Source organism: Filicampus tigris, chromosome 7 (assembly GCF_054856515.1).
Source record: "Filicampus tigris isolate MCC_2025a chromosome 7, RoL_Ftig_1.0, whole genome shotgun sequence".
In the NCBI taxonomy this organism is placed as follows: domain Eukaryota; kingdom Metazoa; phylum Chordata; class Actinopteri; order Syngnathiformes; family Syngnathidae; genus Filicampus; species Filicampus tigris.
In genome coordinates this window covers 17,382,167-17,406,830 of record NC_141223.1, presented here as the reverse complement: position 1 = coordinate 17,406,830, position 24,664 = coordinate 17,382,167, and the positions used below count along the sequence as shown (strand labels likewise).

Here is a 24,664-nt window from a genome sequence, read left to right as displayed (position 1 = left end):
CAGAAATGGTACGCAAGTGGACCAAACCGAACATGCCATACCGAAACGTCTTAATACACCCACGTATACCATTACACCCCTAACATGTACTGTAGACAGTATTTTCTTACAAAAATAAAATGATTTTCAGATTTTGTTAGGCTACCACGTCATTCTTTTGTGATTGAATGATCAAGGATGCGTAGGTGGAAGTTCGGCCTACATATACCACGGTTTTCCCGCTTTCCGCCACAGTGGGATGCAACTATATTTCAGTTTACACCAACGCATTATGCATGTTGTCAGTGATGGTCACGCAAGTGCAAGAAGCACCACCATTCGCGAGCCCATGCCAACTTGCCAAGACGTATACTGAAGACACATCTGCGTTTGTGGCTAGTGTTCCACATGGGCTGCCTTGTCTAGTGGAATAATTAATATCAAATGTTAACACTGACCAGCTCAGCCAGAGCTACTGTTTGACACAGAAGAAATCCCACAGTCTTTCAAATATGAAGCACAGTGCCAGCTCCTTATGTTGTGTGTTTAATGAGCTCAGCATAGCCACTACTTGGTTTTCCCCCTTTCATGATGGGTCACTTTAAACAGACTGTCTGTCTGTTGTATAGAGTAAAACCCCCTCCATCCAGTTCCGCGGTCCTAGTATTTTGTTGATTTTTTTGTGTTATTCATTTTATATTTCTGCCATTTGCTGGCATTTTGCAGCGTTGTTTTGAGCGCAAATCCCACGTGTCATGAAAAAATACATGTACAGTAGTACATACACGTTCACAAAAACTTTAATCAGCAGTTTCGTTCACGTTCGCCCAAAATATGGTAATACACTCACAATCGCCAACACACAAATTTTGATGTTTACTAATTTGGAATGGCCTTTCCACCACTAGTTAGAAATTCTTGGAATGTCCTCTATAAGTGACCATGGATAAATGGACAGACAAACAGACATCGGTGCACTTCCAATCCCTTTATTGTAAATACGGTAACATATTAAACACATAATACCGTATTTCTTGAACCATAATGCACCTTTAAAATCCTTTACGTTTCTCAAAAATCAACTGTGCACCTTGTAATGCGTTGCGCACTACATATTTTTAGTTCGTCGTCTTTAATTCCAATTCTTTCCTCTTATATTCGCATTTTTAGTCTCATCCGCACCTAATCGTTAGCAGGTGTCTACCGTATTTTCCGGACTATAAGTCGCTCCGGAGTACAAGTGAGACACAGCACTACCCGAAGTTTTAGAACAGTCTGAACTTACCATAATAGCGCTAAAACTATCAAATAAACATACTGTACAATCAGAACAAACTATTTAACTTACAGCTAAACTATTTAACATACAATGCTTCACAAAAATAATGTGCCTTTTAACACTGTGTGTCTGATATTGCGGCTAATAATACAGTGCGCCTATTGGTTCGTAAAATACAGTAATCATATTCACACACGAGCTGCTATGGCCACAGCTGACACCCAGGTATTTATCATTTAGAATGGCTAACGGTTAGCTAATTAATTAGCAGGCCGCTAACTTGAGTTCATAACAGTCAACTTAACACTCTGTCACTGACTCCCATGTCACTCACCAGGACAGGCACCACCTTTTAAAGCCACAGACGCTCAAAGATTTCATAGTGTGTAATGTGAGCATGGGGACCCCAGTGGACAACAATAATACATTTCGTTGTATAATAATGCTATTTTTTTATGCGATTAATGGCTGGGATAATCAGTAAATAATCAATAATAAAAATATGAGTATAATAAGTAAATGACCTATAATTAAATATGAATACCTCACACCTTAACAAGTGGCAACATATTTTGTCCACATATTTTGTCATTTCCAGAATGTGTTCTTTACACCCCTTGTGTAAATTGCTTCTTCTTTTGGCTTTTTTGAGTCATAAAAAGCCAAAGAAAAAGCAAAGTGTTAACATTTAATCTCGTGAGGTTTGTGGAGTGGAGATCTTAAAGCGGTTTTCAAGATTCAAAATTCATTTTGAGAACGCATGCAATTTATTTTAAAGGAATAGCAGTCCATATATTTGCTGCCATTATATATTGCTTTTCTTAGATTGCTATCTGGAAAACAAATAAAGCTATCAAAGAAAATGTTAAGCCAGACTACTATATCTATTTTCTTATTAAGGCTTCAATATCCTTCAGCATTGATAGGAATCTCCTTCTTTATCTCTGACCTCGCTTTAGCCTGTCTTCATTTGTGCGCACATATGAACTTCCAATTGTGTGTATGTGTGTGTGCATATGTGTGCGCACACAGGTGTGTGTCCAGTCTGCAACCACCTGTAGCAGGCTTTGCTACGGTTCAAACTGCCTAACCTGCCATGTGATCAATATAACGGTGGAATGATTGCTGGTCACAATTTACATATTGGACTGGTTTCCTGACAGACCCTTAAGGCCTAGATAGACCAATCTGACATTGGCCAACTGTGTCAGACGCTTATCCCTCTGTGGCGTCGGGCCGGCTGACTGCACGTTACACTGGAAAAATACACCGCAACGACATACAGCAACGCTGACCATGAAAGTACCTTCTGCGCATGCGTGAGATGTAATACCCTTCCATACCATCGGCGGCTGTAGTCACTATTTCTCATGGTTAGGAAAATCCAACCGGAAAGCTATTGGCCGGGTGCAGATTATAAAAACGTAAACAATGCAGTCAGCTATATTCTTCGCTCACGATGAACCCCCACGCGAAGTAACGTTCTTGAGACAGTATCATGAAATACTTACATTGTCAACTCTCGCTCTTGTACTTGTAAGAATATTAAGGCAGCAAAGGCGTGCTCACTGTTTATCCGCATTTGTCACTTCCCGCTAGCTCTGATCTGCTCGCTAACAGCCAATCAGAGTGACCAAATGTCACGACTGGCGACGCCGATTCAACATGCCGAAACGCCCACCAGACGCTTTCTGAGGGGGTCCGAAGGTCCGACGGTGGTCCCTACACTAATCAGACAGCGCAATCAGACGCTTCCTGACCTCCGACGTCGGATTGGTGTATCTTGGCCTTTACATTCACCACTTTCATTATAGATTCAGGACTATTTTAAAGGATACGTATTTCTCCCCCCTCCCCCAATTTAAAATACCATATTTTCCGGACTATAAGTCGTGGTTTTTTTCACAGTTTGGCCAGGGGTGTGACTTATACTCTGGAGCGACTTATGTGTGAAATTATTAACACAGTATTACTGTCATGGCTTGTTAGTACTGACTTATATTTAGGATGTTTTGTCTCCCTCTGCAGGCGCTTTAGCGTAATTGACTCTGTCCCCAATATTTCTAACTTGTCTTCTGTCTCCAGGTGTGCAGTGAAGTTGCCCGTTTATATTGTGAAACTGCACAAGAAACAGAAAATACTATTAATCTATGCATTACATACACATGTATTTTCATAGACATGAACAAGATGAGCCTATGCTAACGATTAGCGATCGCGATTAGCATTAGCGATAGCGATTAGTATATTCAGTCAACAACCCACAATCATCCACACTTCAGCTCATATATAAATGTTGCATGCTCATTACACACAATTGTCTAAGTTACTTACAAACGATGGTTGAACAAGAATGAACCACAAACAGGCAGTTGCCGTGTGTCTGGCTATGGTGCATCATGCAGCCACATATGTAAGGAGTGGAGGAGACGAAGAGATAATTACTACCGAATACATAAATACTTTTGGAGACTTGGAAACATTCTACATGGTCCGGGATAAATAAAAGACTTATTGAATTGATCTACAACCGTTTTGGTGAGTCTAAAGTTATCTTACCGTAACTTTCTTGTATGCTACATGTGTGAATGTTAGCTAAATGTTACCATCGTAGCTCGGTGGAAATGATGTGTATTAAGTACACAATTTCCTCCAAAAATTAGACTTACACTCCAGTGCGACTTCTATATGTTTTTTTCTTCTTTATTATGCATTTGATGGCTGGTGCGACTTGTACTCCGGAGTGACTTATAGTCCGGAAAATACGGTGATTATATCCTGGAATTCCTAATAACATGTAACTAACATTCATCAAACTATTGCAAGGATCAAGACTTTTGAACACTTAACACCTTGGCTTCTCATCTTGCTGAAGCAGAGCCAAGAGTGTGAGGAGGACCTTGAAAAAAAATAATTGTATATTAAATCACAATCGCAAAATTGAGGGAGAAAAAAAATTTCAATTTTTGAAAATCCTTCAGCCCCAGTAGATCAAGTGACTCAGAATCTTGCCAGCAGTTTTGAAATTGCAAACTCCCCTTTAAAAAACTGAATTGTAAACTTTTTTGACTCCCTTCCAAGTGTAGCCAGTCTATCTGTAGGCCTTGTCATGTCGTTATCAGCAGCCTAAACGGGGATGACATAGATGTTCCTCACATGCTTCCACGGGAGACGAAGAGGATGACAAATGCTCCTTTAGCCGAAGAAAGACAGCTGACAGATGTGAAATGTTTGAAGAATATTTTCAACCAAGGATTGCAGCTGTGCATCCTGTCGGCGCCTGCCATCTTGTCTTCTCCCTCATTTCCTCTCGTCTTCGTCTAATGGTGATGTTGGGGGTTGGGTCTTATTTTAAACCCCCGTAATCTTTATCACTAACTCACAAACACGCACACACTGTAGTACTCCAAACTCATTTACATCCAGGTTTGCTTGCTGGGTGGGAGGAAAGGAGCGAGGCAGTGCCATGGTGATGGCAGGGGGATCAGGAGCTTTTTAGAGAGTCTGTCAGGATGAAAGGGGCGGGGGGCCTCAGAGCGCCACCCTGACAACCCACACTGTTGTGCATGCGCTGTTGTCGTCATTAAACATTTAGCACTCCTCTCGTATGACAGCAGGCAACTTGGTGCTCCGGTGGTGTGTTTTCATGCAAAATTCATTGAAAACGACGAGCTCTTGTTAAGAGATCTTGTTGCTTTTCACCACTGGCAAGGGGTTAAGTGAGTGATTGTAGGTGTGATTGTGTATGTGAGTGAGGGTGTGTGTATTTAGCAGATTATTGTGCACGGTCAGGAGGCCGACTGTGTTTTTTGTTTTACCCAGTTTCTGTATTTGTTGATGCCGTAGAAATGATTTGCTTTCACTTAGATATGTATTTCCTACAAAAATCACATTCCAATTGTTTATTAAAGGGATCGGCCAAATTAATCACCAATTTGATGGCATTCACATAATTACAAGCCCCTTTCACACTGCCTTCCTGGCAAATGGCGCATCCAAGGTCTAATGCTAGTTCTGGCATTTATTTGCCAATAGAACTTTTCGCCATGACATCACGCCCTTCTGGTTGCTAAAAGATGGAGTGATCACAAATGGCGCCACTAGTAAACTAACCATTGTTTACTTTACACCCAGGGTAAACTTGATCTTTTTTATATCGATTTTTTTTTTTTAAGATCAATTTGCACATTTCTGACCATTTTCCTCATGTTGAACATATAAAACATATTTAAAATGTATATAACATTCTAAAAGAAAAAAAAAGACATTTTAAGCCAAGCTAAGCTTTCTGAACAGGTTTTAATTTGAATAGTAACATTTTTTATCAAAATGTGCAGTGAATGTAAACATAAAAGGTAACATAACGTAAACATAAAAACACAGCTCGTAACGCAGGCATAGTACTTTTAAACCCCTCGTTTTCCACTGTTTTAATGGGAATCATGTCTTCAGCAAGGTAATAAGTCACTGCCTCAGTTACTTCTTTACACTGCTTGCTTGTTTTTTCACATGGGGTGCCTTTGTTAAATGGCTGTGTTACCGTGGGTTGCGTTAGCTTGGAGCTAGCAGCTGCCTCTGGCTACCAATGGTCTGATCTCCGTTTGCTTTGGCTGTTGGCGCTGACGCCCGAACCGAGTCTCTGCAAACTTTGCAAATAACTGCTTTGCGCTTTCTCCTCCGAGGAAAAGCCAAACCAAATCGACACTGTGGATGTGGAGTTTCTTTTCGGGACCAACTCAGCTTCGTGGTGACTTTCCGCTATAGCCTCCTGCGATACAAACAAACAGAGAGGCGGGGAGTGTCACGTTAAACCGCTTAACGATTTAATATCGTCATATCGCCCACCCCTACTTTAGGGGCATAGGGTTATTCAAACAAAACAAATGTTCAAAACAAAAAAAAAACAACATACCAACCCAACATGTTTGAAAGCAATATAGAGAACCATAATCTTTTTAATCCTCCCCTTCTCGCCTGGTTGGTTTGAATGGAAATGTCCTATTTCCATTGTTGTATTTCTTTTGGGCTGGAGCAGGGGTGCTCAATCCAGGTCCTCAAGCGTCCCTACCCAGCCTTTTCCATCTCTCTCTACCTGAACACACTTGATACAAATAATCACAATTGTTATCAGACTTATGCAAAGCTTGGTGATGAGCGGATCATTTAATTCAGGTGTGTTGCAGGCAGGGAGAGATGGAAAACGGGATGGATAGGGGCTCTTGAGGAACGGGATTGAGCACCCGTGGGCTGGAGCAATATGCTAAAATGAATGCATGCATCTGTGAATTCATCTTCTTTAATTTAGCAGCTTGTATGAACAAGTGTGCACCCGCACCAAAGCACACGGCTGACGGAAGCATTCTTCACCTATTGTTGTGATCTATTTCCCAAATGGAAATAACAAGCATCAAGTGGAGACTCAAGTTAACAGATGGCCGGCCGTTTGTCAACACAAAAAGAGGGAAACTTTAAAAGGGGCTGCTATCAATAAATGCTGCACTGGTATCGACGACGATTCTTTGTAGAAAAGAGTCTTACTAAGGTGGTAATTATAACATTTCAAATGTTATCATTCAAATGTTTCATGTTAGTTGTTTCAAAGCCTCTTCTGGGTCTTGTTTGCACTGTGGTGGGATGTGTCGTTGGGGAGGCGATAGCTACAACATTTATGACATTATGCCAACAAAGCGACGTGTAAACAAAAATTAGGAGCAGACACCCCAAAAGAAAGGACAGCAATGGAGCATATCCATTATTTGGATATTTTGCTTGAGATTCATCGCATATAAAAAGACAGTCGGACAACAGACTGTTAGACCAAGGAATGTGTCTTGCTGCACCCTTTAGGTATCATGCCACTGCTGAACATTTCTAATAATTGGCACGATGGGACCATTACTGTTGTTGATACAGCTGTCAGCCAGCTGAGGCAGACGGTTGTCCCACAGAGCCTGGGTTCGAGGTTTCTTCTTGACAGAGTTTTTTTTTCCCTTCGCCTCCCTTGCCTTTTGCTTTCTGATGTGTGGTTCAGTTGGTTTTCTTATTTACATATAATGTATGAGGTGTGTGGTTCTTGACCTGCTCAATGTGTTTAAGTGCCTTGAGATAACTTCTGCTGTGAAGGGATGCCATATAAATAACATTAACTTGACTTGATATAGCATGCACGTAATGATACATCTCGCATGCAGGCTAAGTGCACAAGAGAACTTTGTACTTTGTGTGTTGTTTGACACAAAAAAATGTAAAAAAAAAAAAGTTAGCTTTTCTCTAAGGCCCTCTCCATTGACTGTTCGTGTGAGAGTTTGGACTTCACTTCAGCTTGCAACATTGCTGCTAGTTTGCTGCATTGGCGCACCAACTTGTTGCTTTGTGCAAGGTGCTATGTTGTTGTTGCCAAAAATACGTGATTAGCGGCTAGTCGACATCAAGCTGTAAACGTCGTTTTGGAGTAGTAGTCGATAAATCGACTATTCTGTACAAAATTTTGGAAGTGCAACTTGAATGGAACGATCGGCTTTGTTCCTCTTGCCCTACCATAGACACACACTGTCAGTACATCTTCTTATCATCATTCCCTTATGTCCGCCTTAAGTCGTTTCTAATTTCTCAGTACTTATTCTGTGTCAACCCTTTGCTTTTCTCTTTCGGATTGCTGAAGTGGTGTAAGAATGTGACCTAGCGTCCCGGCGTCACATCCTAAATCAAGAGGTCTTCCCAATTAAGATGAACTTGCAGTCTGTGCCAGTCCACCCGTGTCGGTCTCGTGTCATTTGGGTGTATGACGTGTGCAAAGGCTGAGTGGGTCAGGCACTAAGATCAGCACAGAGAGACAGACGTCTTCTCACCGTGTGTGTAAAAGTTGCTGTAATGAGCTCCTGGTTAAAGATGCCAACCGACAGTCTACATTGCATTAAAGCGTCTTCTGGTGTCTTTGCCTGTGAAACTCTTCAGTGTTTAGTGTTATTCACATTCTAAAGCTTTCGGATGGAAACGGTTTTTCATTCATCCCTTTTTGATTCCATCCAGTGATTCCTCTCATTATTGCGTTTTCCCTCAACAAAGCGGAACACTACCCAGCCTCGCCAGTGGGGTCTCAGCAGGAGCCGCAGGCCTCTGCTTGGATAGCGCTGCTCCAGCTCTCAGCCTTAACCTCTGCAAGACGCGTTGCTGTGAGGCACAAAGAAAACAAAATAGCACCCTAGGTACACACACACACACACACACACAAACACGTGTGCACACACATACAAAAATACCCACGCACACAAAAAAAAATACACGCATTTACTGTTGTTGGTGGTTTTTGCTCCCTCCTCACTTCACACCGAGGAAATGATTGCCTGCTTCTCTGCCTCTGTTGAACATCTATCAGCTCATTAGTGTCGGTAGTACACAGTAAGTGTACAAAGTAAATGCGTTTTTGTCTGTATGTAAGTAGGTAGCCAAAGCCTGCGGCATCCTCTCAGCCTGTTGGGAGCACGTGCATGGGTGGTATGGATGTGACCGCTGCTTTGTGTGTGTGTGTGTGTGCGCGCGTGCGTGTGTGCTGTGCAAAGGACTCTAGGCTGTGTCTGGCTGTGGAAGTGGGGCTTTGGGAGGTAATAGACTTCAAACAGCATCCTCAGAAGGTTTGAATGCTCTCACATTGTCTCAAATCAATGAGTTGTTTTATTTGTTTGTTTATTAAAGAGGGATTAGTAGTGTACTGTCCAAACACGCTACAGTGATGTAGGTGTAGCTGCCTCTTGGCCCGTGACTGTATTGTTTGGTGCCCTTTCATCATGAAGACAATAATGAGCAAAGGTTACTTCTCATTTTCTCTCATGCAAGACAGGCAGCTTCTGACTCAGCCTCTATTTAAGGTAGATACAAACGTATTTGGATTGTTTTAACTGCTTTAGACAGCCACTTCAAAAAAGACAAACATAGAACGCTGATGGCTGTATTAAAAGCATCAGTGCTTTGGAGTCAGCCAGTACTCCTTCAATTCAATTGGTTAGAAAGTTGCTGCTCAGCGCTTAACTGGAACATGTAAGAGGGAGCACAAAGCTCCTATTCTGGCCAAGTGGATGCTCAGAGGGGATAGGACTTTTTCTGTTGCTGCTCCTAAACTATGGACTGGCCTCCCGGTACACATTAGGCAATACATCCATCCATCTATCTGTCCATTATCCAATCCGCTTATCCTAAGAAGAGTTGCGGGCGTGCTGGAGCCTATCCCAGCTGGCCTCAGGCAGTAGGCGGGGTATACCCTGAACCGGTTGCCAGCCAATCGTAGGCCACATAGAGACATACAAACATTCACGCTCACAACCACACCTCGGGGCAAGTTAGAGACTCCAATTAACCCTCCATGCATGTTTTTGAAATGTGGGAGGAAGCCGGAGTACCCGGGGAAAACCCGAGCAGGCACGGGGAGAACACTCAAACTCCACCCAGGAAGGCCAGGGCCCGATTCGAACCCACTTTCAAACTTTTTTTATATAGGCACCCTCAGTTACTGCTATATGTACCAGTTTTCATTTGATTGTTTACGATTCATGACCAAGAAGTACCTCTTCAAAATACTTATGAGCGGAACTCCACCACAAACCAAGGACCCCCTGTACACTTCTTTTTATTACACTGGCAGGTGAGAAGCGACACACCTCACATTGCATATCACTACGCTTTTCTTATTAATTATTAATATTAATATAATTGATGTTAAAGTAGTACTTAAAATTACCTGTACAATTAATAAAGATAGATTATTTATATCAGCCTTATTTCTTATAAATATAAAGAATGGATGGTTATTAGGGGTGTAACGGTTTTTGTATTCGTCCCGTACCATCTCCGTACGGGCTTCACGGTTCGGTGCACGCAGTCACACGACGAGTACGTCTGATGGGGGGGGGAAGTCAATGCCTGAGACCAATCGACCGCCACATTTGTTGTTCTGAGAAGAAATAGATCAAAACAAATGTTGAAGACAAATTGTGAGTGCAGGAGAAAGCATGGAGTTAGCGGAGCCGTCTGCACTATACAAATCAGCCGTTTGTATAGTGTATTGTGTATATATAGTATAATCAGCCGGGAACATTTCGGCTTCCGTACGGCGGCGATGGAGAGCCAGGCTGCGAGCGGTGGAGCGAACAAGAACTGTGTCGGCGTTGTTCGACCTCCGTGCGGTATGTTGCAGATAACACTTCAAACATGCTAACACATGTAAGACGGCATCACCCCGATACAGTTACCGGGGGTCGAAAAAAGAAAGCTCAACGCTCAACATCAACAACTTACTTTTACTGGAGATGTGAAAGCAGACAGAGCCAAAGATATTAGTAGCAATCGGCATATACATGGCAACATCTATGCGCCCATATGCTTTAGTTGAGGAGCCGGGCTTCAAACGTTTATTAAACGTGCTGGAGTCCCGTTACAATGTTCCATCCCGGGACATATTGGCATGTTAGCATATACAAGAGCCGTGGTGGAGCATGAGCTGTCCTCTGCTGCGTCATAACTCTTAATATGAAGTCAAAAGTTACTAGTTGGCAAGTGCTACCTGACTGTATCTGCAACCTCATTCTATCCATACAAAAAAGGGTGTTTTCCTGTGTTTAATCTTATTATTATTATTTATGAGCAACCCTAATGCGCAAGTTTTTATTCTATTTTGTGCTTTTATTACAGGGAAGGTTTTTTGCTTCATAGCAAATTGAATTGCAACGTGCTCTCTGTTAAAACTAAAAAAAAAAAAAAAAAAAAAACTAGTCTTATGCATTTGAGACTTATTGCTGTACCGAACCCGTACCGAACCGTGACCTCCATACCGAGGTACGTAGCGAACCGTGACTTTTGTGAACCGTTACACCCCGAATGGATATACAAGCCAATTGGAGGCTGGAACGAATTAGGGGTTCCTCTGTACGGTGCTTCGGTAAAATCTTTTGAACGTTACATTTGATCAGGAAAACATCGCACCAGGAATATTCTACTTGTTTTTTATGTCTTTGGAGTGACTTTGTACCACAAATCTCTGTGAATGACCCGTCCAAATGTGTGCATGTGCCTATGTGTGAGTGAGGGGGAAATCTGGCCACTTTTAATCACAGGAGAGACACCCCTAGTGAGCGATAGCGAGCTGTGACAATCCACTTAGTGCGCTCTGTAATCTGCTTAACCATTTAGTGAGTTGTTAAAGGAGTATGCAAATACTTGCATCGGGGGAAAAAAAGAAAAAAACTACACACACAAGCACACGCGTGCACACACAGGGCAAATCTGGCTCTTGGACTGCTGGCGATTTGTAGCGCTAACACATTTAGCGTTGTGAGTGTGAGTCCGAGTGTGTTGATGTGTTTGAGACCTGCTGCAGGCACAGAGAGAAGCCAGGCCTGGAGCCTGATGACAGAGACCAGATCCGGCCAAATAGAAGTACCCCCCCCCCCGCCCCCCCCCCCCCAATATACGCGTGTGCACACACTAACACACTCCTCCCCAATCCAGTTACCCTGTTCCCCTCTTTTATTCTCTGCTGTCCTCTCTTTGCATCCATGTATACCTTAGTCTCCTATTCTTTAAACATGTTTTTATGCAATTTGACTTTCATTGAACACGCAGCCTAGCGTTTGTTAAATATTTTCTCTTAGCTCACGGTGGTGGTCTTTTACGGCTCAGAAGTCAGAAGTGTATGCGGCAGGTTACAAGACGGAAACATGACAGGCCAGCTCTGATTTAGAGCATTATTTAAATGCACTTGTCGGCGAAAATGTTTTTCTCTCGCAAGAAAAAAAGGGTTGCGGGTTTGTTTGGCCTGGGCTTAAAAAGAAGATTGTTGTGGCGTAAAAAGACACCCAGTTTATGTTTCATTTTCTCTCCACTACAAGGGCTTATTCATCTGCATTTTACGCAAGTCTTTATAGGAAAATACACATTTTCCCCCAGAAGAACAAATTACACAGTAGTGACTTTACACTTGATAAAATATTACTTTTTTGAACGATGCATTTGAGTTCAGGATGTCTCAGCATAGTTATGGTGTTGTTTAAGAACTGTGAAGGAAAATACTACTTGAGATTGGAGCACAAACATGCTACATGTGTTTCCAATTTTTTATTTTGGTTGTCGTATTATTTGGATCTCAAAATGTGATCTGCAACAGTACTTGAATCAGAATCTTAACCTTGACCTAAATGTGTACTTTTAGCTTTAATTTTGATTACCTGTTTCCAGCTGAATTTATTATTAGAGTGTGGCTGAAAAAAATCCATCGAGCCAGATTCCCAGACGGGACACATCTTGATTCCTTGTTCCACTTGGAGTTTTCCTTTAATAAAGGTCATTTATGTACACACAATTATCAGAACTTATTCCTGTTAAGGCCTAGATACACCAATCCGACGTTGGCCAACAGTGACAGATGCTTACCCTGCGGCGTCTGGCCTGCTGTCGGCACGTCACGCTGGAAAAATACACCGCAATGACAGACAGACGCGCTGACCATTAAAATAACTTCTGCACATGCGTGAGATGTAATACCCTTCCACACCATCGGCGGCGGTAGTCACTATTTCTCATTAGAAACATCCAATTGGAAAGCTATTGGCCGGGGGCGGATTATAAAAACGTAAACGATGCATTCAGCTATATTCTTCGCTCACGATGAACTCCCACGCGAAGTAAATCCTTACGTTCTTGACACGGTATTGTGAAATACTTAAATTATCAACCCTCGCTCTTGTACTTGGAAAAAGATTAAGGCGGCGAAGGCGTGCTCACTGTTTATCCGCATTTGTCACTTCCCGTTGGCGCTCCGAGCGCTGATTTGCTAGCTAACAGCCAATCAGAGTGACCAAATTTCACGACTGGTGACACCTATACAAGATGCGTAAACGCCCACCAGACGCTTCCTGACGGGTTACGACACTACGATGGTGGTCACCACACTAATCAGACGCCGCCTTCAGACGCCACGACGCTTCAGGACCTCCGACGTCAGTTTGGTCTATCTAGGCCTTTAGACGTTTGGTGCTAGACTCTTTGACTCTTTACTTCAAAAGCATCCTCTGGAAGCTTGCAAAACTGTTGCCAGACTAGCACCTACCAAGTCTTTGGGTGTCCAAGGGAAGGCTTCTAATACATCAGCTGCTGGGTGAGGTAATCACCAGTGGCAGGCCATACATTTGGTACCCGATCCTCAAGTGAGGACTTACCCGTCCGTCTTAGTGCCTGATTTATTAAGATCCACAGTAGCAGGCACTAAATCGCGTGTTCCTCATTCTAACAGATTGTGCACACTATTAGCAACAGGTGTAAAAGTTGTGCAGCCGGCCATATTTCAAGCATACATTACTGAATCACAGAAATAAAGTGATGGCTTTAATCATTTGAGGGTAGCCAGCAACTGCACGAAGTCAATGTTTGGTTTAACTTGTTTCAAGTGTGTGGCAATTTCATGTACAGTATGTACTCATCCTGCGTAACATTGCATTTAAAATTTGGGACAGTACGCCTGAAAAACTGCTTTGGGAGAGGCCAGCACCAATTGTCATCATGTGGCGAAATGAACCAGATGCTCAAACTGCAGAGTTGAAAGGGGTTTTCGATGTCATGACTCCTTCTTGTGACTGCCTACTAAAAGTCAGCCCTTGGATCATTCTGAAGTTCCAAAATCATGTTTACTGAATAGACGACATATGGCAACATATAGTTCTCCCTGCTGCCCTCATTATGCTAACCCTAAACTGGAACTGCTTTCACATCTATTTGAGTGAGCAGTCACGTTTGTGCATGTTTTTGCATGTGCAAATTGCTAATACACCATCGCATAATGCTATAAAGTATCAACACTTTGAAAAAAAAACCCAAAACAGCTCTGACCAACCAGCCAAGATGAAAAAAGACAGATTACTTTGTCAAATAAATGCCATAAATGATTGGCTCAAGATCAACTACATTTCAGTTATAGGGATCTATAACAACTTGGCCATCTTGTGCACTGAAACAGCCGCCGCGTCTTAACTTTTCTTTGTGCCGAGCTTCCTTGAAGTCTGGGAGACGCACGAGCATACACGTCGGCGTTCTCTTGACGTCTCTCCCTGCAGGCCAGGCCACAGAGCGCTCGGGGCCATGTTGCTTTGTGTTCTGACGGACAGGCAGACAGAAAGAAAGACTTACCCCGGGCTAGCGATTACGTCGACGTGACACCACAGGAGTAGCAGGCATAGAAGAGAAGTGCAAAAGGCACGGCCGCGCAGATGAAATGAATAACAATGAATGCAACGTGTCTCCCCAGACCCCCGATAACCTGCACGCCAGAGCTGAGTCGCTGTGACAGGCTGGTCTTTGTGGACACTTTATCCTGCCTGTACACTTGTAAGGTAGAGCTGGGATAATCGCACCTAATCTAATTAGGCCTAAAGAGGGCCATGACTGAGGCTGGCCAGAGGCTGACTGGGCGAGCACCCCCCCCCCCCCCCCACACACACACACACACGCACACGCACACACACACACCATCAGCAAACACAGCTCAGCAACAAAATCCTGTTTGCATTAGAAAAATAAGGTTGTCATATTGATTATGCAGATGAGGTGCTAACCGGGGCTAACTGCCTCTCGGGCCAGCCGGTTACTGCTGACACAAACTAAAGAGAGGAGGAAAGGATTAGGACAGGTTTAGCTTTACGGTCTCTTTTGCCACCGTTTTGCATGTACTGCTTTTCAATTCTCTGCAGGCTGATCCTCACTGCTGCTTTGCCATTTTGTCATGCAGAGTGACTATATCACCTGTAACAGTCTTTTCATATTAAAAATGGAAATATGTTGACATTTTTGTGGGGGCTTTCAACTGAATGTTTTTGGGGGGCGGGTGGCTTTCAGCTGAAAAGGGAGAGAAAAAAGTCCTAATATGACAAAAATATGCAACTGTCAAAGACTAGCAGTTGCTTCCATATTAATTAGGTTCATATTGGTGATGGTCATTGTGACAAAATATGATTTCATTCTTGATGAATCTTACAGTCAAACTTGACTACAACCTGATACAGGAAGTCCTCAATTTATGAACGAGTTCTTTTCCAACACTGACGGTGTAGCCCGAATTTCCGTGTATGTCGGATTTCACAGTTAGTCGAAATTTACGTCAAAATACTTAGTATAAAAAAACCACAATATGCTGTAATTACCATTACTGCTGAGAGGTGGAGAGAGAAGGAGAGGAAGGCGCAAAAGGCAAAGCTGCTGACGCCGCACCCAATCATGATTGAGACACTCTGCGCATGCTCAACCGCAAGGAATTCTGGTCTTTGTAGTACAGGGAGTGCGGTATTTGGAGCACAACCCACAGCAAATACACAAGCAGAGGTAAACAAGCTCAGAGACGCAGCACAAAAGCACACTTTTGAAACGAGTAGGCTGCTTCATTCATGTGGCGTGTGACATGAATATCAAGTGTTATATTGACAGTTGAAAGTAACACACGGAAATGACGTGTATTTGAGTCATGACTGCGTGCGTCGCCGTCACAGCGGGTTATTCAAATGCCGGAGCACCTCTGTCCGCTCATTCATGTAAACGGGATATTCAGAATGTTTCAGAAATCTGAATTTTGACTGCATGTAAACACAGTCACTATGGTGCTGGAGACAAAATGGCGGAAGAGGCACGGGCGTCGTGAAGTTGAAACTTCGTAGGTCGCGTACATCGTAATTCAACGAATCCTGAAGTATGCTTTTATGCTCCAAATATTACACACTTATTCTTGTAAGTACAATTACTTTATTTTCATACTCAAACATACATACATACATACATACTCATCCTATACTCATACATACTTTGACTGACTCATGACTTGTCTTTTTTTTTTCTCATGCAATTAATTTAAGGGTGACGTCAACTCAAAAATGTTCTTTACAAAAATATGTTCCATGCCCCCCTTTTCTAAATTTGATATTCTGATTAATATTGTGTGTGAAATATGGATCAAGCAGGAAATTCCACCCATTTTTAGCCATCTCAGGGGGGTGGCATTTTGCCACTTTCTGCTGACTGAAAATGACATCACGGTTGCTCAGGGTTCGAGTAAGCCATGATTACCTGTATGTTTATATTCTTTAAATTGGTTTGTTTTGGTTTTTATTTTACAAACCAGTGCTATTTTGCTTCATTAAAAACACATTTATTTGATTGTTTATGGAAGGAAATTTTAATTTAATTCAATAGTGATTATTGTTCACGAGTATCATTATTGTTTAGTAAATCACAGAAAAAAATCATCTTATATGTCAAGGTACCACCACAGTATGTGGTGTTCCGTTTTTCCAATAGACACATCTCAATGATGTACTTCAAGTGAGTTTTTGGGAAAGTTCCCTCGTAGTTCCAGCTGTAGATGGTTAGAAGTCCTTTTGTACTGAGTGTATAAATGTGTGCCAATTATATAATGTGTATTGTGTCTGCGCACACGCTCGTCTTTAGTGGTGCAGCCAGATTGCTATCCCCTCCTCTCGAAGGCCCGGCTCTCCTCGGCTGAGGGTATGATGTCCAATTGAAGGGCAGGATTGAAAGTGATTACCTTGTTAACTCCTGGCACCCGCTGCTAGCTTGAAATAGAGCTGAGCGCCACGGCCTGATTTGCAAATGAATAACCTCTCGCCCGTCCCTTTTCTTCCCCCACATCTTCCTCCCTCTCCTTTTTTTGTCCATTTGATGCCAAGATCATCTTTTTATATTGTGCCATGACAGATGCTGCGTGGGGCTGCCATTGTTCCCCATCAGTTTTCTGGCGAGCCAAAAGATTTCCACATGTGATTTTAACACTGACAAAATCCCACTCCTCCATAGCAGCCCAGTGCTTTCGTCTTTGTGTATCAGCGCAGCAATCTCCAGACTTTCTGAGCAGAATGTTGCGTGGTGTCATTGTCTGCTTCTCAATAATGGAGAGGTAGCGCTCTGATTAGGGAATCCTCTAATTGGGAGATATGAAAGGGACCGACTGCTATTGAGGAAACCGCAGGGAAATTGATTGCTCTCTAACGTTTCCCTTTTGCTTTTCCTTTTGTGTGCTGTTGCTTTCACTCTATGAAGCTGAAAAAATGAAGTCAATTTACTTTGACTCTGCGCTGACTTGCTCTCAATGTGTTTGCACCATAACCTAAGTTGTCACAATGGTAAAGTCTTCATTACAGTAAATACTTAACTTCCAAACACCTGAAGGCCGTGAAAATCAAACACTCAAATGGAAAAAAAAAACAATAATTAGGGCAGTAACCGAGTGTGCTCTCTTGTTTCACGTGACAACCTGAGCTTATGCCTCTGTAAAAACTTAATTTTGCATCATTCGTAACCTCGAAGCATCATTTTACAGGACTAGGGCCAGACCGATTAAACACGTTGAAAGAAATTGACCCATTTTTTTATTCTCTGTTGTAAAATACTGTAAACCAGTCAAATGTTCTGCCTGTAATTCATTTACTGTTCTAAGCATTAATCGAAAGTGTTGAAAATTGCTTGCTGTCTTTCACGATGCAATGCTAATGGTTGAACAAACTTGCCATTTTGGGGTCTCCTGAAAAGTTACTATTTCAGACGTACAAGGATTTGGCCCGGCACCAGCGATATTGTGCTCTGTGATTCATTTGTGACCAGTCGAGGGAGGGGTCCCCCTTTTCCCCCAATTCAGCCGGGATAGACGGCATTCCATATACATTCCGTATTTCTCTTAGCTGTTGCACGGCGGATTGACGTCATCTGATGAACCCCACTGACATTTGCCCATCTTGTTAGTGCTTTTGTGTGTGCCATCCCATACCATTTGTGACATAAACCCTGAAAGGTTGCTGTGATAGTGGTCACCAAAGAATGCCATTTCATTTTCAATAGACAGCCATGTTTAAAAGGAGCTGTGGTGATAGCAATCTGGCCTGAGGGTGGTACCAGGCTTCTTGTATTGTGTCCTTTGACTGCTTCATATCAAGCATTTGCTTTGCGTTAGTAAAAGGCATAATTATGTCACTGATGGGAAATGCTTGTTTCAGAATGCTTTCTTGTATTTCAATGTGTGTGTGTGTGAGCGCGCATCTGCGTGTGCGTAATAGTCGGCCCCTACCCCATTGACTTTCTAATAAATATGCCTGTCGTTACATCAGCAGTCAACAACAGATGAATTCTCAATGACACGCTTGACAAGTTGTGCGATTGTGGCAAATGGGGTGGCTGACACACACACACACACGCACACACACACACTTAATCACACGCACACACACACGCACGGACACACACATGAATGATGTCTCTTTCTGTCACACGGCGTCCTGCTTTCTTTGGCTGATATTTTCTCTTCCCCTTATCACAATATGTGACTGCAGGTATCAGTATGAATGCCGAAGGCCGTCAAAAGGTAGAAGTAATTCATCCAGCTCACAGGATTAAAACAAAGACAGTGTATGCGTTTTTAAGAAAGATTTGGAGTGATAGTTTCTTGAGTTCTTTCTTTGTAATTTCATTTCTTGGCCCAGCACCACTCCATTCAAGATGTCATCCCAATCTGGAATTTCAGACCACTTCCACATGGCAATGACAGTGACAGTGATTTGGGATCAATCCCGGCTCCCCCGCACTCTCTAAAAGAGACTTTGCAACCTAAAAATAAAAAGATTAGAGTGTTCTGTGTTTTAGACCACATGTTTTCAAATGAACAAAGAGATGGAGATAACTCAACTGATTCCTGAACTGTTGCTTGTCAGCACCAATAATCTCCCTCTCAGTGATTCCAGAAAATAGCTGCATCTGAGCTGGAACACAACAGTCAGCATTTTTTTTTCGCAAGAGAGAATTCAAGTTGATCAATTTTTTTTTTTTTTAAATGGGGAAATAAATAACAATATGCTTGTGGGCATTTTCACCAGGTACTCCTGGTTCCTCACACTTTCCATACATGCATGTTTAGTTAATTGAAAACTGTAAGTTGTCAGAAAAATGTGTGAATGGTTATGTGCCTTGCGATTGACTGGCGAACAGTTTAGGGTGAACCTCACATTACGCCCAAAGTAAGATAAGAGATAAGATAAGGGGCTCAAGCTCACTCTGAGTAGGACAGGCGCTGTAGGAAATGAATGGATGGATGGATGGATGATGAAACAAATATTAGACTGGTCAACAAATATTTACTACATTTTTTAATCAGATATACAAGTAAACTTTTCTAGATGAATTTTTATGCTGGGATCTGCCCTCTTTTTTTTTTTTCTCTGGCGCATCAGGTTTCCCTAATAATAATGTAATAAGAGTAATATGCAGAGCTGGGCAGTCCGTCCTGGGGCCGGGCGCCCATTTTTGGGGTGGGGGGTGTGGGATGACAAATTTTTAAAAAGGGCTCGACTAAGCAAAGTGGATTTTAGTCCAGCCCACTAATCGGCCATCATGCGTGTGACGTGGTCGCGAGGCAGCCAAATTTTATCCCAGCTTACTCGGTGAAATGCTTCTTTTTAGGCTGCTTTATACTCACGCGTCGGCGCTAGCGACAACTGCCGCATTGCATCACGTGACCAACGCATTGTGCTGTTGGCGGCAGGTCTGCAACACATGCCACGCACATGCGCATTCTCTCTCGCGATCTGTCCGTTGTGTCACATGTTGCAATGACGTACAGTTTCCCCCGCCTCGGACCCTGCAATTTGTTGCCACGGAGAGGATACATTTGTACTATACTGAGGATATTATTGTTTGATTCTATGTTGTCACAGCCCAATGTGAATGGTTGTGGAGTTATTTGTGTGCAATGTAGTCAGTCAGAGCAAACAGTTATATGAGATGTTTGGCACCTAAAATGTACATGAATATTGACATCGGACAAGCTTTAAATCAGAATTGGACACTTGGACTTTCTATGTAAACCCAGCCTAAAAGATCCCTATGAATGGGCAGGTGAGGCAGACTTAAGGCAATAGCAGTGAAGTGCCGACAATCTGATGGATCCATCTGCCATGATAAATTGGTCAGTATTGACCTTGCCATTGCTCAGTTTGTTTGTCCAGCTTCACTTCATTATTGAGCATAGTAATTGACATTGACAATCGGCACTCTCACTCTATCACTTCATTTTCTTTTAGAAATAAACTGCTTTGTCTCCATTTACCTGTTATCAAGTAATATACTTAGCAATAATTGTAACTGTTATTGTATGTATTTTTCTAATCACAAAAAGTGCGTATATGTACTCTAATGACAACTTGTCTTGAACTTGAATACTTAGATGTGTCATAGGCTGTTGCTGCTGAGTGTTAAACGTTTTCAGTGTCTTAATAATTTACAAGATTAAGAGATCTTTATTGTTAGTGTTTTTTTTATTCTGGTGTAATTGCTTGGATTGTCACCCGAATGGTTCGGTTGTTTTTTTTTTTTTTCAGAAAAAAAAAAGGACCATTTACTTGTCATATTTTCAAAATTGAAAAAAAATCTGTTTTTTTTTACCGAAAACATACCGAACCGAAGTTTCCAAGAAACCGAACTGAACCGAAATGTGATTTAGCGAACCGTTACACCCCTATAAAAATAGAGATTTAGACATTTTTTTTTGTCTCCTGAACCATAAATTACAAAATGTTTACAGTGAAATAATATTTATCACAGGGAAAACCCCCTTTTTTAAAAAAATGGTTTTAACCCTCCCTTATGAAAACACACTTTTTTTTAACACATTGTAAACTTATTTGAACTCACAAAAAATTACAATCATTGAAAATACTGAACGTTTTGTAATATCTGTGTGTTGGGCATGTGCCTTCAAGAGGCACGTCCTAGTGGATTGAAGTGAGCTTGGCGAGTCCGCGTGTCAGCATCTGAGGATTTGCTTTCTAAATATGCTTTACTGTTTGGTCAAGTGGGTAGTTTTGATAATCTCAGTGTTATTCAGTTTTAAAGGCAACGTTTTTTGGTAGTTTAGATCAGATGTCCTTAAATGGTTCACATGTTACTAATGACGTTTCTGAAATGGATTTTGAATATACAACTGTACCTCTTGAATGTTTAATTTGTATCAAGATTTATGACATCTACAAGTGATTCTTACACACATACTCATTATGTCAAGCTTATCGCAGTTTAGCATATACCACTCCTCCGCCCGCCCCTTTGCCGTCGTTTATTCTCTTTCATTTCTGCTCCGGCGGCGTGCCAGCTGGGTAATGCGCTGCGATGCTTGTAGCGAGCAAGGCCGCCGCGTCTCCCAGGCCTTGTGCTACACCGACCATTACTATCTGGCCTCCCTCCGCTACAAATTGGATGAACAGGCACTGACACATTTTCAATATTATTACATTAAACCAAGTGGATTTTGATTGATAACCTAATATGGGCCTAATGCAAAACATCAATCACGGCAAGTATATTAATTATTTAATATTGTGGCGTAATTCAGAAATCAATGCCGCTGCTGCGTGGAAGGTACAGAGGAGGAAGGAGGGGTGAGGACAGCGAGAGGATGTGCAGAAACGGAGAACGTGCTCCCTCAAGACCTCATCAGCAGATATTTTGAACACGGGGAGAAGCATGTAAAATTGCCTTCACTGACTAGCTCCATGAAGAAAGGACAACATTTAAAAAGAGCGCCTTTTTAAATTAAATGCCTTTAAAAATGAGGTTTTGAATCACGAAATGATGTGTTGCAAAAAAAAAAAAAAAGGAGAGGATGCTGAAGGAGAAGGAGGAGGGATGGGACAGTGTCCGTGTCTCCCCTGTGTTAGATTGTTTCCCGCTAATTGCGCTTCATTAGCGGATTACACACACTGTCACCACGGAAACAAATGTCTCGCTATCTGCCCGCCACGCACCCCGCCATGTATAATGAATGTGGCGGGGTGTTTGTCACAATGTAATGTAATTACAGTCCAGATGAAGTTGGCTTTAAGTGGTCGACTGTGCTGCCAAGAAGACGAAATAAACAACAAACGGGCTTTCATGGTTACCTTTTGACCCTTTACTTTCATTGCCGCTTCATATTTTCTTAATTTCCCTCAAGGGAAGTTATCTATCCATTGATCTGTCTATCTCGAACAAATAAACACCTCCGTCAAATAGACGTCTCCGTTTTGCCCCTTGGGGGATAAATGATAGTAATAGTAATTATTGGAGATTACACTGAGGAACAACTTAAAAAAAAAAATCTGTTGCGTTAGAGTTTTATGCTGATTAAAAGCAAAATTGGCATGCCGATTCCAAAATTGCAGTCAGTTTTTTTCTCCACAGCTTATCCTCCAAATAAGCAAAATTGAATCAGTTGTCATACGACTGTCGTAAGAAAAGCTGATTACGATTGGACTCACCTACAGCTACGTGGCAAGTTGTTTGTGTAGTCACATTGAGATGGCGGAGTGTGCAGCTCCCAATAGGTCAGTACTATCGATATCTGCAAACAGAAAGCTAGCGTACTAGGAATTAAGTTTATTAATGCTTGCTTTTCTCTTAACCTTGTAACCATGGGCCTACAGTTGTAATTTCTATTTCATTTTATGCTGTTTTTTTTAGTTTTCAAGACTTGTAACTCTTCCATCTAGTGTTTTAGTTACAAAATACACAATTATTTCATATTCTTTAAAGAACACAGGGATCCTATAGTTCAAAAACTTGATGTTACAGAGAAAAACTAAGATTAGTTTTAGATTCCGCTCCCAAAAGTTAGTCAGACCTGAACAAAAATTGTGTGTTATAGACATTTTTGCTCACACAGCAACACGGTTGATCCCTTTTGACTCACCTTTTCCCTTCAGGAAAAAAAAATGTGAATCTACCTATTACCTGAATGACTGTTATCTTATCAAATTTGCGTCCTCTACTATGGACGATGTTTCTTGCGGGTGCGTCTTTCAACTGATCAAATAAATGCCTCTCTCCAAAGAGCTAGGTTCCTTTTTTCCCGCCAGGAAAACATAAGAGTAAATACATCTCTCATCGCAACTGTTTTTTTTTTAGCATTCATTGCCTTACAGGTTAGTTGTTGACACCTCTCCCGAAGTAGACGCCTTGCCTTTTCCTATCAGAAAAAAAATTTGTTAATCTACCTCTTGGATTGACTTGTCTAAAATGTCTCATCTTGTGTCCCTTACCCTTCATGCCCTCGATGTGAGCAAAATATGTAAAAGTAAATCTTTCTCTTGACAGCTCTCTTTTTCCCCTAAAAATTGTAGTAGTAATTGAAATATCTGCTCGGAGACACTATCACTTACACACAAATGTTTGTTTTAATTGCTGAATCCATTTGAACTTGGTTGCTCACCAAAACAGCAGCACCTACTAATGCATATAAACGGTCTCAAATGAGTTTAATTGACCCACTGCTTGTTGTGAGCTACTTCTTTATGCATTATCGAATTTTTTCTTACTTTATCGTGAGACGTTGTCTTTTGCTGTTTATTAACATTGCGGTGCACTGCGCAGTGTGCATGCTGTTGTCTGCATTTGTTCGTCATCCTTTTTATCAATCTTGCTATCTTCATATCATTCCATCAGACCTTATTTGAAATTAATGATGTGGGAATGACCGCGTTTATGGAGCCCGGTGTGATGGATGGATAGATGGATGGATTTTTGGGAGGAGAGGGCAAGGGGAGGTGGGGGTGTATTAGACAGTATGTAATTTTAGAGATGGTATAGATTTACACTGTGATGCTGCTGGCTGCATTAGCAACTGACGCCTGTCGATAAGCCTTCCCTTCCCTTCATGCGCGGACACGAGCACGCGCGCACACACACATACACGCACACACACACACACACACACACACTCACAGTTGTCAGTAATGGGGACCAGAGTTGGTCGGGGGTGCTGGGATCCGAGGCTGTTTGTATTCTCTTGATCTTTTGATTTCCACTGCTGCAAATTTGAAATATGCCAAAATTGCATCTATTATTTACTGACAATTTGCCTTTCCCTCACCCAACCACCCCAACACACACACATTTGCCGACTTGCCATTTGACCACTGCCACTGTTTACTATATATCATTTTTGTTATTATTAATTTTAAGCTTGATTCTAATCTTTTCATGATTAGAAGCTTTCCATGGTTTCAACCAGACTCTACAAAGACAGATGTCTTCTACAGTACCTTTTGATAATTTTCATGCTATTGTAACTTGCATTTTATCTGCTCTCTTTAAAACTTGACCAATAATGACTCTTATTTCATTGGTGAAAGTAGGGCTAAAAATACGACTCAAGTAGTTAACAATTAACTGGTGTTTTATTGATTTAATTGATCCTTTAAGTAATTCAATTTATTCTTTGTCTTTTATAAAGTTAATAGTAAATTAATTGTAAAATCATAGTCTTCTGCTATTTAGTGTCGTTCAACTGGAAGAATTTTATAATTCCTCAATGCCGCTCTAATGGCTGAGCATTTTTCTAAAAGTGTG

The 24,664-nt window shown here is 41.8% G+C and overlaps 1 protein-coding gene across 2 annotated transcripts in view; it reads left to right on the top strand.

Annotated features, from left to right (window-relative positions):
- Positions 1 to 24,664, top strand: part of rsrc1 (arginine/serine-rich coiled-coil 1) — a 155,462-nt gene that overhangs the window by 30,376 nt on the left and 100,422 nt on the right. The gene's annotated exons all lie outside the window — the stretch shown is intronic.